General features: G+C 40.3%; 1 long non-coding RNA gene across 1 annotated transcript; it reads left to right on the top strand.

Annotated features, from left to right (window-relative positions):
• Positions 1-1,154: 1,154 nt before the first annotated feature.
• LOC116646160 lies at positions 1,155-3,115 on the top strand. The gene is made up of 3 exons (XR_004302075.1): positions 1,155-1,242; positions 1,417-1,515; positions 3,024-3,115. It is a non-coding gene; the product is annotated as an uncharacterized LOC116646160 (long non-coding RNA).
• Positions 3,116-11,182: the final 8,067 nt, after the last annotated feature.

Genomic DNA, 11,182 nt, shown 5'->3' with positions numbered 1-11,182 from the left:
ACGTGCGCTCTCTCTCAGTAAATAAATAAAAAATTAAAAAAAAAAAAACTTAAGAGAAGCTAATGCCTGTTGAATGATACTGAGAACTGCTAATACCAAGAGGCACAGAGAATGGTGAAAGAATGAGAACTACGGAGTGGGTGGTAAGACCTGACCAGAGGCTGGGAAATGGTGGGGAAGGAGCTGCCCTTTTCTAGCTGGGAAGAGAGGAGGCTGGGGAGAATGGGTGTGGTACTAGAGATAGGAAGGGAAAGAGAAATTTCGGGAGAAGAATGAGCAAGAACTACTGAAATCCTGAGGAATTGGTGGTTTTGTTCTTCTATGGCTATGGAAAGGGCAAATTCCTACATAGCTGCAACCCCCAATTTAGGCTTCATAACGCATCCTCATGGCCCGTCTATTCCAGTTGCTGTCCTAAGTTGGTTCTCCTGCCTCTTGCTATCCTGTCTTCCAAAACAGGGCCGCCCTGACGTGAGGGGACTCTCAAGGTCAGTCTGTGCCTGTTTTGTGAGGCCCTGCTTGAGCTGCCTTCTTTATCATGCTGGGACACAAGCCAGGAGGCAATCAACCTCCCCTCTCCTGAGACTCTTTTCCTGTTCTCCCAGGGATCCAGGACCCTTACTCAGTACGCTTCGTAGCACAGGGCTACACCTCCCACTTTTCACAGATTCTGTTCTTTGCCGAGAGGTGAGAAGACTGGGAGAATTAATGCCTGCTCCATGTTATCTAAGGGAGCAAGTCTTCTGCCAACCCTCTAAGGGGCCTAGGCTATACTTTGTGTTAAAATTCTTGGGTTGGGGCAAGGATTTCTGCATATGCCCCAGGATAGCCCTTTAAAAAATATACTGAGTAGAATTAATGAGAAAAAATAAATGAGAAGATAGAAATGTGGTTAGGTTCCCAGGCTAGGAAAAACAGCTCATTTCTGCAGAATGGAAGTGGAGGCTATGTGAAGAAAATACAGATCAGAACCACTAGGTGTAGCAATACTTGTAGGATAAAGAGCTTTCTGACCCCTCCAGGCAGCTCTAAATGGGAGAGTAGATCCTGCAGGTTCCCAGCTTCAGGTGGAGTCCCTCTGGGCAGGGACGGGAATTCTAGGGTTGGGGAATAAAGACCCTAATGGGAAGTGGGAAAGCTTTAGGAAGGAGAAGCCCGCATCAGGTTTGGAGCTGAGGGGCCGCAGTGGGCAGGAGGGAAGGGATGAGCCTGGGGGAAGAAAAGTTCGTGTACAGAAGACAGGTCGGTCACCTCTTCCTTTCTCCTCCCTATTACTGGGCATTTCCTGTGGGTGATAAGCAGAGACTGAAACCTCATGGGGAGAAGGGCAAGTAGGAGGAGAGGGAGGAAGAGCATCAGTGGAAAAGTTGGTTCTTAGTTACTGAACAAGATTTTCTCTTCCTTGCTTTCTTGCAGGTAGATGGCGCCCATTCCAGGAGGCTTTCCTGCCCCCACAGGCCCTTCCTGCCCTATAGAGACCCTCTGCCCTGCCCTGCTCTGATGTGGGAAGGCAAGGTTTGTAGAAGACCTGTTCCCGAGGGAGGCATTTTCTTGAGCACACAGGGACAGGAGGAGCAAGTGGGGGGCAGCCTGTCTGCATTTTTAAGCTTTTTCATAGATAAAAGTAAATAACCTTTCTTTCTAGGTGAGGGGTCTCCCATTGGCTGGAGAAGTAGAATCCCACTTCAGAAAAAGAGCTCTTGTCTTGGAAGTTAACACAGAAAGCCATTTTAGTGGATTGAGTAACAATACTGCTGCCATTATTTTTAGAAAAAGGAAATAAACCCCAAGAGGACTAATTCTTGAGGTGGTAAATGGTAAAGGAAATGGTTCTCTTGTTACACCCATGAGGGTTCCAGTGCCCTGGTCTTCTCCAGGAACAGGTGCGCTCTTCAACGGGTGTCTGTCATATGCTCAGTATGACATAGACCACATCATTTTCCCATCTGCACCCTGGGTCACCACATCCTGATCTTGAAAAGCTGAAATGTAAACTGAACTATACTCCTTTTAGGACTCGAAGTGATTTATGTGAATTAACTTCTTGCCTAAATTTCCATACACTGAAGGTTTTCCTACACATGCTTTTGCCTCGCCTTGAGGAAATGAAACATATACACCAAGATTTGTTGATCATATGCTATTTTATATGTCAAGAGGCAAAATATTTGTTTCATGATTTAATTTGTTTCATGTATTTGTTTCATATATATAATTTTAGGTTTCTCAGTGTTTTTAATTAGGGGATATTTTAGCAAAATGTCTTTTTTTTAAAGATTTAGAGAGAGAGAGAGAGAGAGTGGGGGGAGGGGCAGAGGGAGGGAATCTTCAAGCAGACACCTTGTTGAGCTCGAGCACGGAGCCCAACTCGGGCCTCAATCTCAACACCCTGAAATCATGACCTGAGCCAAAACCAAGAGTCGGATGCTTAACTGACTGAGCCACCCAGGTGCCCCAGCAAAATGGTTCTGGAAGTCAGTCTTCTTGGGTTAAAATCCTAGCTCCGTAGTTATTAGCTCTGTGTCTCTGGAAAACCTAAGGAACTTCCCTGGGCCTCTGTTTCCTCACATTTAAAATAAGGCTAATCTGGGCCCTGTTGGGAGGATGAAATAAGCTAATACATTTCAAATTTTGAGAATGGTTTTTACTTATATTTTTTTCTGAGAATAGTTTTTAGAGCCTAGTAAGTGTTCATTAAGTCTTATACCTGCCATTCAAGCCCAGAATAGTTCAATAGAAGGAAGGGCAAGAGAACAAGCTTAACATCACCAAGATCTAGATTTTCATCTAAATTCCTGGCCCTTGTTTCATCCAGAAAATTACTGAACCATTCTGAGCTTCAATTTCCTTATTTGTGAAATGGGAATAATGCTATCTACTGTGTGAATGTTACTGTGAGGCTTAAATAAAATAACGAAATAACTATGTGTGGTAGATATTCTAGTCTCAGAAATATAAATGTAAATGAATGCTCAACCTGCCCTACCCAAATCCCCTATTAACACTGCTCTCTGGTCTTCTAGGTCAGCAGTTCTCAAAGTACAGTCCCCAAGACCCTTCCAGGGAGACCAGGAGGTCGAAACCATTTTTTATAATAATACTAAGAGGCTGTCTGCCTTTTTCACTGTATTGACATTTGCACTGAATGTGCAATAGCAATAAAAAGAATTCTGGCTCCTTAGCACAAATCGAGGCAGGAGCACCCCGCTCTCTATTAGTAGTCATTTTATTCTTCCCCACCACACGATGACAGTTAAAAAAAAAAAGCTGTTGAATTCAAGAACGTCCTTGATGAAGCTGCACAAAAGATTAATTTTATTAAGTCTTGACACTTGAGTAGATTTAAAAAAATTACCTGGAATGAAGCACACATAAAGCACCCTTGCTGCGTACTGAAGGAGAATTGATGCCTTCAGGAAAAGTCCGTGAGTGAGTTGCAAGCTGAACTAGCAGCTTTTCTCATGAAACACCATTTTTACGTGAAAGAACAATGGACAATCTATGGCTATTCAGACTTGGAATTTTGGCAGACATTTTCTGGAAAATGAATAGAGTCTGTCACTTCGAGGAAAACAACTGATTGTATATGTTGCCTATGATAAAAATTCAAGTTTTCAAATGGAAATTAAAATTTTAGAAAATTTGATCCACCATTATCATCTAGCCAGCTTCTCAATACTTAAGGTCTTTCTGTTGAGACTGTGATATTAATAAATGTAATTTTTTGATATTATACAATATGAAATGTGCCAGCATTAGGAAGAACCGCAAAACTCATAGTAGTTTTTCAAATGACCAACGCATATTACAAAATCATGCCTGAGTAAAAGATACATTCAAAGTATAAGATACACTAATGGATTTTAATGGAACAGGGCATGAAAAGTTCACTGATACACTTTCAGACTTCACATAACAAAAAACCTTTACAAAGTTAGCACTTAATGGATTATGGTGTGTGTCAAAGAAGGATCTCCGCAATTATCTGAAAAGCCTATTAAAATACTCTTTCCTTTTTCAACTGCTTATTTCCAAGAGGCTGGATTTCCTTCATATACTTCAATTTGAAGTCTTTAAACAAAACAACATAGTCCGATTAAATCCAGAATCTAGCTGTCCTCTATAAGCCAACATTAAGGAGATGGACAAAAATAGAAAATGATTCTACTCCTCTCAATGGTTTTGGAAAATAAATTTTTCTTTAAAATCATGTTATTTATATTGTATTACTACTTAATGAGTCTATTATGATTCTTTTTCATAATCGTCATTCTTAAATGAATACATACTAAGAATTTTCCTTAGTTTTAATTTCTATTGCGAGAAATATCAATATAATCCACCTAAACGAAAGCTCTTTGGTATCCTCACTCCTTTTTAGGTATACAAAGGAGTGCTGACACCAAAACATCGGACAACTACTGCTTCGGACTATCATTTCTGAACACTGGAATAGCTGGACACTAGAATCACCTGAGAAACTTTTCAGATACACCGGTGCCTGGCCCCACCCCTAGATAAATTAAATCAGAAAAGAGTTGAAAACTATTGCCCTAGTCTTTTCCCAACTTGTCCAGATATAAAATTCATCTGAGACTGGTGTTAAATGCAGCAGTGCCAGGTCCCTTTCTAAATTTCATGAACTGTATCTCTGGGGGAAGTGGCTGGGAAATCTGCCTGTTTTGTAAGAACCTCAGTTGACGCTTTTTTTTTTTTTTTTAGATTTATTTATTTATTTGAGAGAAAGAGCGTGTGCAAGCAGGATGACAGGCGGAGGGAGAGAGAGAGATTCTCAAGCAGACTCCCTGCTGAGCATGGAGCCCTAGGCGGACTCCATCTCCAGACCCTGAGATCATAACCTGAGCCCAAATCAAGAGTCAGATGCTTAACCGACTGAGCCACCCAGGTGCCCCATCTCAGATGACTTTAAAAATGAGACAACTTTGGAAAACATCCCACTGTTCTCTTCCCACCCTCCTCATTCTTAATGGCAGGCTAGCTAAGGCCCAAGTTGTTAACGAAGGCATTACTTGACTAAGTTCAACCTGCCAAGTTTGGAGTACACACCTTAAAACTTCCCCTGGGAAATTACCTTCTAATGTGAGGTGTTGCATGCAAAAATGACTTTAGAATTTAAAAGTATAAAGACAGAGTAGTTAATTATTTGACAAGGTACTATTCTTGTATGGAGGGACTTTTCTCCCAGGTCACTCCAGTTTCACCCAGTTCTGTGGGAAGTACTTCCTAATTTGGGTTGGGTGAGTGAATTCTGCACAGAGCGCTATCGCCTCAGCCCTAGTGTGTGGAGGGGGCCTGTGTCAGAGGACTGGCAAGAACCAGTTTTTCTTGATTTGATTGTCCTGTACCTGGGATAAAAGCTTTGTCAATACAACAATGTCATTTCCTCATGAATTTTAAGGAGGCAAACAGATCGAGAGAGGGGTTCAAATGGATTACCTTGGAGCGCAGACTGGAGAGTGGTTTATGGGAATTACTGTGGAGAAGTGAAACTTGCCTCAAGAGAACACGCCCTCAAATTCCTACTTTTTATCTTTGGGTAAAACAGGAAGAAGGCACTGACAGTATTGAATAGTAATTTCCTGTCTGCGCCACCAGACTTCATTCTTTTTCCTGGTCACAGAGACATAGAAATCACTCCACTCTGATTGAGCGGAGGTAGAAATTGAGCCTTGGTAGTTTTCATGTGCTACATGACTAATGCCTGGCTCTCATAATAAATGTTCAGTAACAGTAGTGATCACCTGTCTAGAGCTCAATGCCAAAAAGATAAAAAATATTAATAATTCTATACAGAACATTTCTTTAACTTGTGTTCAACAAAGCTCACACTGCATATTGGCAAAAACCCCTAAGAAAAACTTAGTACTGCCAGAAAAGATAACCATAAGGCTGAAAACAGTATTTCCCTCTGGGGAGTGGCAATGAAGGGGCTAGGGGAGGAGACTTTTTTTTATAGCTCTCTACCATTACGTATTTTTAACCATGGGTAGCTAGTTTATAGACTTTTTTTTAAATGACACATTGACATTTTGAATTACATAATCATACAAGTGGAGCCCTTGAAGGGACCTTGGAGACTCCTTTCTCCCCCTCAACCCCAACCCTCTGCAAAGGTCCAACTTCCTCTTCACTATTATCTACAATTGGCCTTGGTTGGAATGCCGACAATTCTCTTCCATCAAGACATACCCATACTGTCTTTTGAATATGGGTTGGCCCTGTGATTTGCTTTGATCAATGGGATGTTAGCAACTGTGCCACAAGCAGAAGCTTAAAAACCACTGGTTCACTGGGGCCTGCGCTTTGGTGCCCTTCTCATTGTGCAGCTTGTTGAGAGACAAAAGCCCATTCATACTCGGTGCCCTAACCAACCACTAGACATGTTGGCAAGGCCACCTGGGGCTGCCATCTGATTCTCCTACTGACCAGACACTTCAACAACCCCAGCTGAGATCAGCCCAGCCTTGCCCAGACCCGAAGAAGCCTCGGACAGAACTGGGAACTAAATCAATGGTGGTTGTTTTAAGTCTCAAAGTTTTGGTATGGTTTGTTATGCAGCAATTGGTAACTGATACAGTCTTCAAATGATGAGTTCTCTGCTCTAATTACATAGGTTCATTCAATCTCCACCACAAACCACTGTTCATACACTCTTGTTCATACCCTTTCCCTAAATGTGCTGTCTTCAGTTTTTATCCAAGACGCATCTCTCTTCTTTGAAGATATTCTCAATTCCTCTACTTCTCCATGACCAAGAGCTTTCTTTTCTAAACTCTTGAAATATGCTTTCTGTTAAGTGTGCTAGTGCTAGATTTTGATTTCTATTGGCAACATTTCCATAGTTTAATACAAGGGAGATTAATGAGAGTTAATCCAAAGTAATTCTATAAAAATATGTTGAGTAATCTTTTCCCTTTCCAATTTTATTATTATTAAACTCAATATTCTATATTTCTGTGATCCTTGCACAACACTTAAAAACTGTTATCTTCTTATGTGTATGCCCAGTTTCTGCCATTATATTGTTTTTTTCTGCCTTCGTATTGTTCACTTCCAAAGGGTAGAAATGCTTCCCTCTCTCTCAAAGTGCTCTGTACAAGACCTTATATGTACCATACACACACTAGTGCTCTGGCTTTGGAGTCAGAAAAGCCCGAGTCCAAATCCCTGGCACCTACCAGCTGGGGGACCTTGGCAAAAGAATTAATTTCTCTGAAAGCCAACATTTGTTTATTTACTTGACAGAGTTATTTTGAGGATTAAAAGACATAATTTAAACTTTCTAGTTAGTATTGCACACATAATGGTCATGCTACAAATAAAAACTTTGGCTATAAATATAAGCCTCATGTTAAGATGCAGAATGCAGGTGCCTTAAAACCTGGCAACACAAAGTGTGGTCCGCTGCTGATGAACAGCATGGTCATGCCCTGCGAGATTGCTAGAAAGAGAGAAGGTCAGGCCCCACTCCAGACCTACTGAATGTGGATTTTGACAAGATTCCCAGGTGATTTGTATGCATGTTAAAATTTGAGAAGTATTTCCTTAAAAGACCTTAAAGTCAAGAGTTCTGTAAATTGATTTAACATGATATCTGGGCAATTAAGCACTCATATCAACTGGATTAGATGCTCATCTAATCTCATTTGGTGGGAATTTCTGATAATGAGCCCCCAAAAGAAAGCTTGGATCATCATCCACATCACAGTAGTTCCTCCCAGAGAGCTGATATAAAGGATTTCTTTTTTATCTAAACTTCAAAACCAATTAATTTATTTCTGCTAAATGTGAGTGCAGAGGAACTTATAGGTTTAAAACTTATCTTGAAACGTTTTTTGTTTTTTGGTGCTTTTTTTGTTAGCCTCAAACATCTTTCTTTTCATCTCCAGGAGTTAGAGAGCAAGGGAAAGACTTAAAAAGAAGAGAAATGACTCTGTTGTCGTAAATGGCACCTGTAAATAGAAGACAATGCTAGCTCTTAAATCCATGATCCGACATAGGCATTACTTCAAATTTTACCCTACAGGGACAAGAACCAAAGGAGGGTTGGCTGTGGCAGGTAGGAGACAGAGATGGAAAATTTCCACCCCAGAAGGCTCTCCACAAAGGGAGGAAATCTGGAGACTTCAGGGCTCAACAGCACTGTTTTCACTTCCCTGTTGCTTGTGAAATGATATTATTTGGACTGAAGTTCTAGTGTCTCCTCCATAGGCCTCACGTGCTCCTTTATAAACATGAGTCAGTACAATGGCATGATAAAAATAGAATCAAGGGGTGGGGGTGGGGATAAGAACAAGCATGCCAAAGAGAATGTCAATTTTTAAACATCTGGAACTTTCTCTGGGGTGCTAGAAATTTCTACTTAGTTTCAGTTGTGTAGTCCCCCTTGCTTCAGCTCTCTGCCCTTATTGCACAATCTGGTGGGATCAGAACTCACAAAGATGAGGCAGGTTTAACTTTTCTAGGCCGGCATCTAAGCGCTGTTCAGTCGGCTCTCATGAACGAACCTATGAACTTCTAACTGCTTGGGGACAGAAGCTCAAATTTTCATTAGAAGCCAGGGTGTAGGGAATTATTTAAACTGTTTGGAACCTTTGCCCTTTGCTCTGTCTCAGTCAGGCTGAGAGAGAAAATGCATTTGGATTTGAAGTTTTACTATGCTCATTCTCTGTATTATAGTTCAGATTATCCTAAAATGCAGAGACAAGGGTGCTCAAGAGAATGGAATCCTTAACTTCTCTCAAAACCCAATTTTTACCTATTGGTTTAACATATCTTTCCTTTTCTTCTAATTCAGTCCCTCAGGGAGGCACAAGTAGGAAGGGAAACTAACAGATTCAACTTTCTCCTTTCTTTTCTTTGATAGAAGTTTGAAAGGCAGACAAAAGGAAGGATAATGAGATACACTTGGGTTGAGGATTAAAACTGATGCATAAAAACTGAAATTCTCCACAGATTTGGCTGAGTCTTTGGCCTCTTGGTCTTAATAGAAATAAATGATTAAGAGGCTAAAGCAGAGTTCATGCAAATACTCATTTGTATGAGCTGCAAAGAAAAGGTAAACAAACATCAGTAAAATGGAAATTCTCAGTTGCTCAACTAAGGGAGAGAACAAGTTTTTCTCTTTAAGACCAATTTATGGTAGAGGAAGTGAAGCATTATCTTGACTTGAGGAGGAAGTGTCCCTGTGTCCCAAGACCTGAACATTAGATTGGGGGGAGAGGTAAGACGTGAATAGAGGAAAATATTAAAACTAGGGAAGAGGGGCACAGTTATGTAAAAATGGGTAAAAAGCAGCAAGAATTTGTAGCCAAACTATCGAATATTTCTGGGGTCACTTACTTCAGAGTAAATGAGAGGGATCTGAGTTTTGGTGTTAGCAACTTTTGGCTAGATTGTTAAGGCAGAAAACGTCAAGTAATATAGCAAAGACTAACAATTAGAAAGCAGGAGCTGAAATAGTTTATGGGGTTGCTAATTCCTTAAGCATTCGGGTACTTGTCTTGCTACCTTTCATTAATGCCAATTACTGGGTAATGGCCAATGAGATGAGTTATTCTCTATTCTACACACAAACTTAAAATGAAACCTATGGGATGAAATTCAATTTGCCCTTTTAATTTATATCACATTTTAATTTTGAGTCATTTTTCAACTGAAAGAATTCCGAAATGCTTCAGAAACTTTACAAATGCAATAATCATATTATTTGATGCCAAAATGAAAATCTCTCTGAAGTGGAAAATGGGAGTTATTCAAGAGCAAACAGTACACATTACAATCAATTATATCCTAAATAACAAAATCTCTAGTGCACAACAAACCATTACAACTTCATAGGAATTCAGAATGTTGTACTTAATAAAGCAATTATAATCTGTCATCCCGTCCTCAAGATAAGCAGTATTGCCCCAGAGCTTACGTTATGGATTTCTTTGGTAAGTTTGGTATAAATTAGACTTACTGAAGTATAAACCAAGAATTTTTAAATGTCATATTCATTTTACTCCACTGAATATGTAACATGTTCCGAAACTCTAACATGTTCATGTTAATTTTTAGGGAATATCAATTAAGATTAATCTTCTATGGAGTGAATGCATGAAAACTTTCTATATAAAACTCTAATTGTGTCTGCAGGAAAGAGTGATTCTAACAATGACTAAGATAAACTGTGGGAATGAATATGGGAAAACAGGATTGCTTTTAAAGATGCTACAAGTTATGCGTGGCTATGAAAAAAGCTTATTCTTCCACCATTATGTACTGTCGTGTGGGCACGAGGGCTTCTGTTTCGTTGGCTTTTCCTAGAGACACGGCTCAAACTGGGTTATGAACTACTCCGGTCTATTGAGTCGGGTTGGCGGGCACCGGTAATTAATCTTGTGTAGAGATTAGGGATGAAAGTGGAATTAGAGAGAATTTCAAAGCACTTCAGTAATGCTATCAGGATAAGTACAGATGTAAATTTTGGGGCCAAAGATTAAAGATATGGCCTCATTTACGTGGAGCAGTCAGATAGCCACAACTGAGAATCTGGAGATCACAGGAGAGACACCTCGAGGACTGGAGATACATATTCACAGATGATCCAGAGAAGATAATGGCAGGTGTGCCAAGTGCTGAGTTCACCAAGAGAAGATACTGGGGGACGGAGGGGGTTGGGGAGGAGAAGCAAGAATTTCAGTTCTAGGAAATGGAACGTTGATAGGAAACCAATGAAAGTTCTTAGAAAGGAGAAAGTGGGGAGGTAGGAGAATGAGGAGCAGTGTGCAAGGACACAAAATCCACCGGGTGGTAGTAGGGAAACCTTCCTAAAGGAGGGGTTCTATCGATAAAGAACTGGACTCATACATTCTTACTGGAACATTCTATACTTTGAAAGACTGTGTAGCTGTTAAAAAAGGATATCAATCTACACATACGGACATTGAAAAATTCATACAAAAAAGGTACGGGACAAAATCGCCTATGTAGTATCCGATCACTGGTGTACAAAAAAGATGTATGTAATCTTCAGAATGATACACAAGAAAGTGACAATCCTAAGTGCTTCTGGGGAGGGCACCTGAGAGCTGAAGATCAGATGGAAAGAGAGCTTGAATTTTCACTGTATACCTTTTAGTACCATTTACACGTTTACCACGTACATGAACCTTTA

The sequence above is a fragment of the Phoca vitulina genome, unplaced genomic scaffold (genome assembly GCF_004348235.1).
Source record: "Phoca vitulina isolate PV1807 unplaced genomic scaffold, GSC_HSeal_1.0 scaffold35, whole genome shotgun sequence".
In the NCBI taxonomy this organism is placed as follows: Eukaryota; Metazoa; Chordata; class Mammalia; order Carnivora; family Phocidae; genus Phoca; species Phoca vitulina.
This window is presented reverse-complemented; position numbering and strand designations above follow the sequence as displayed.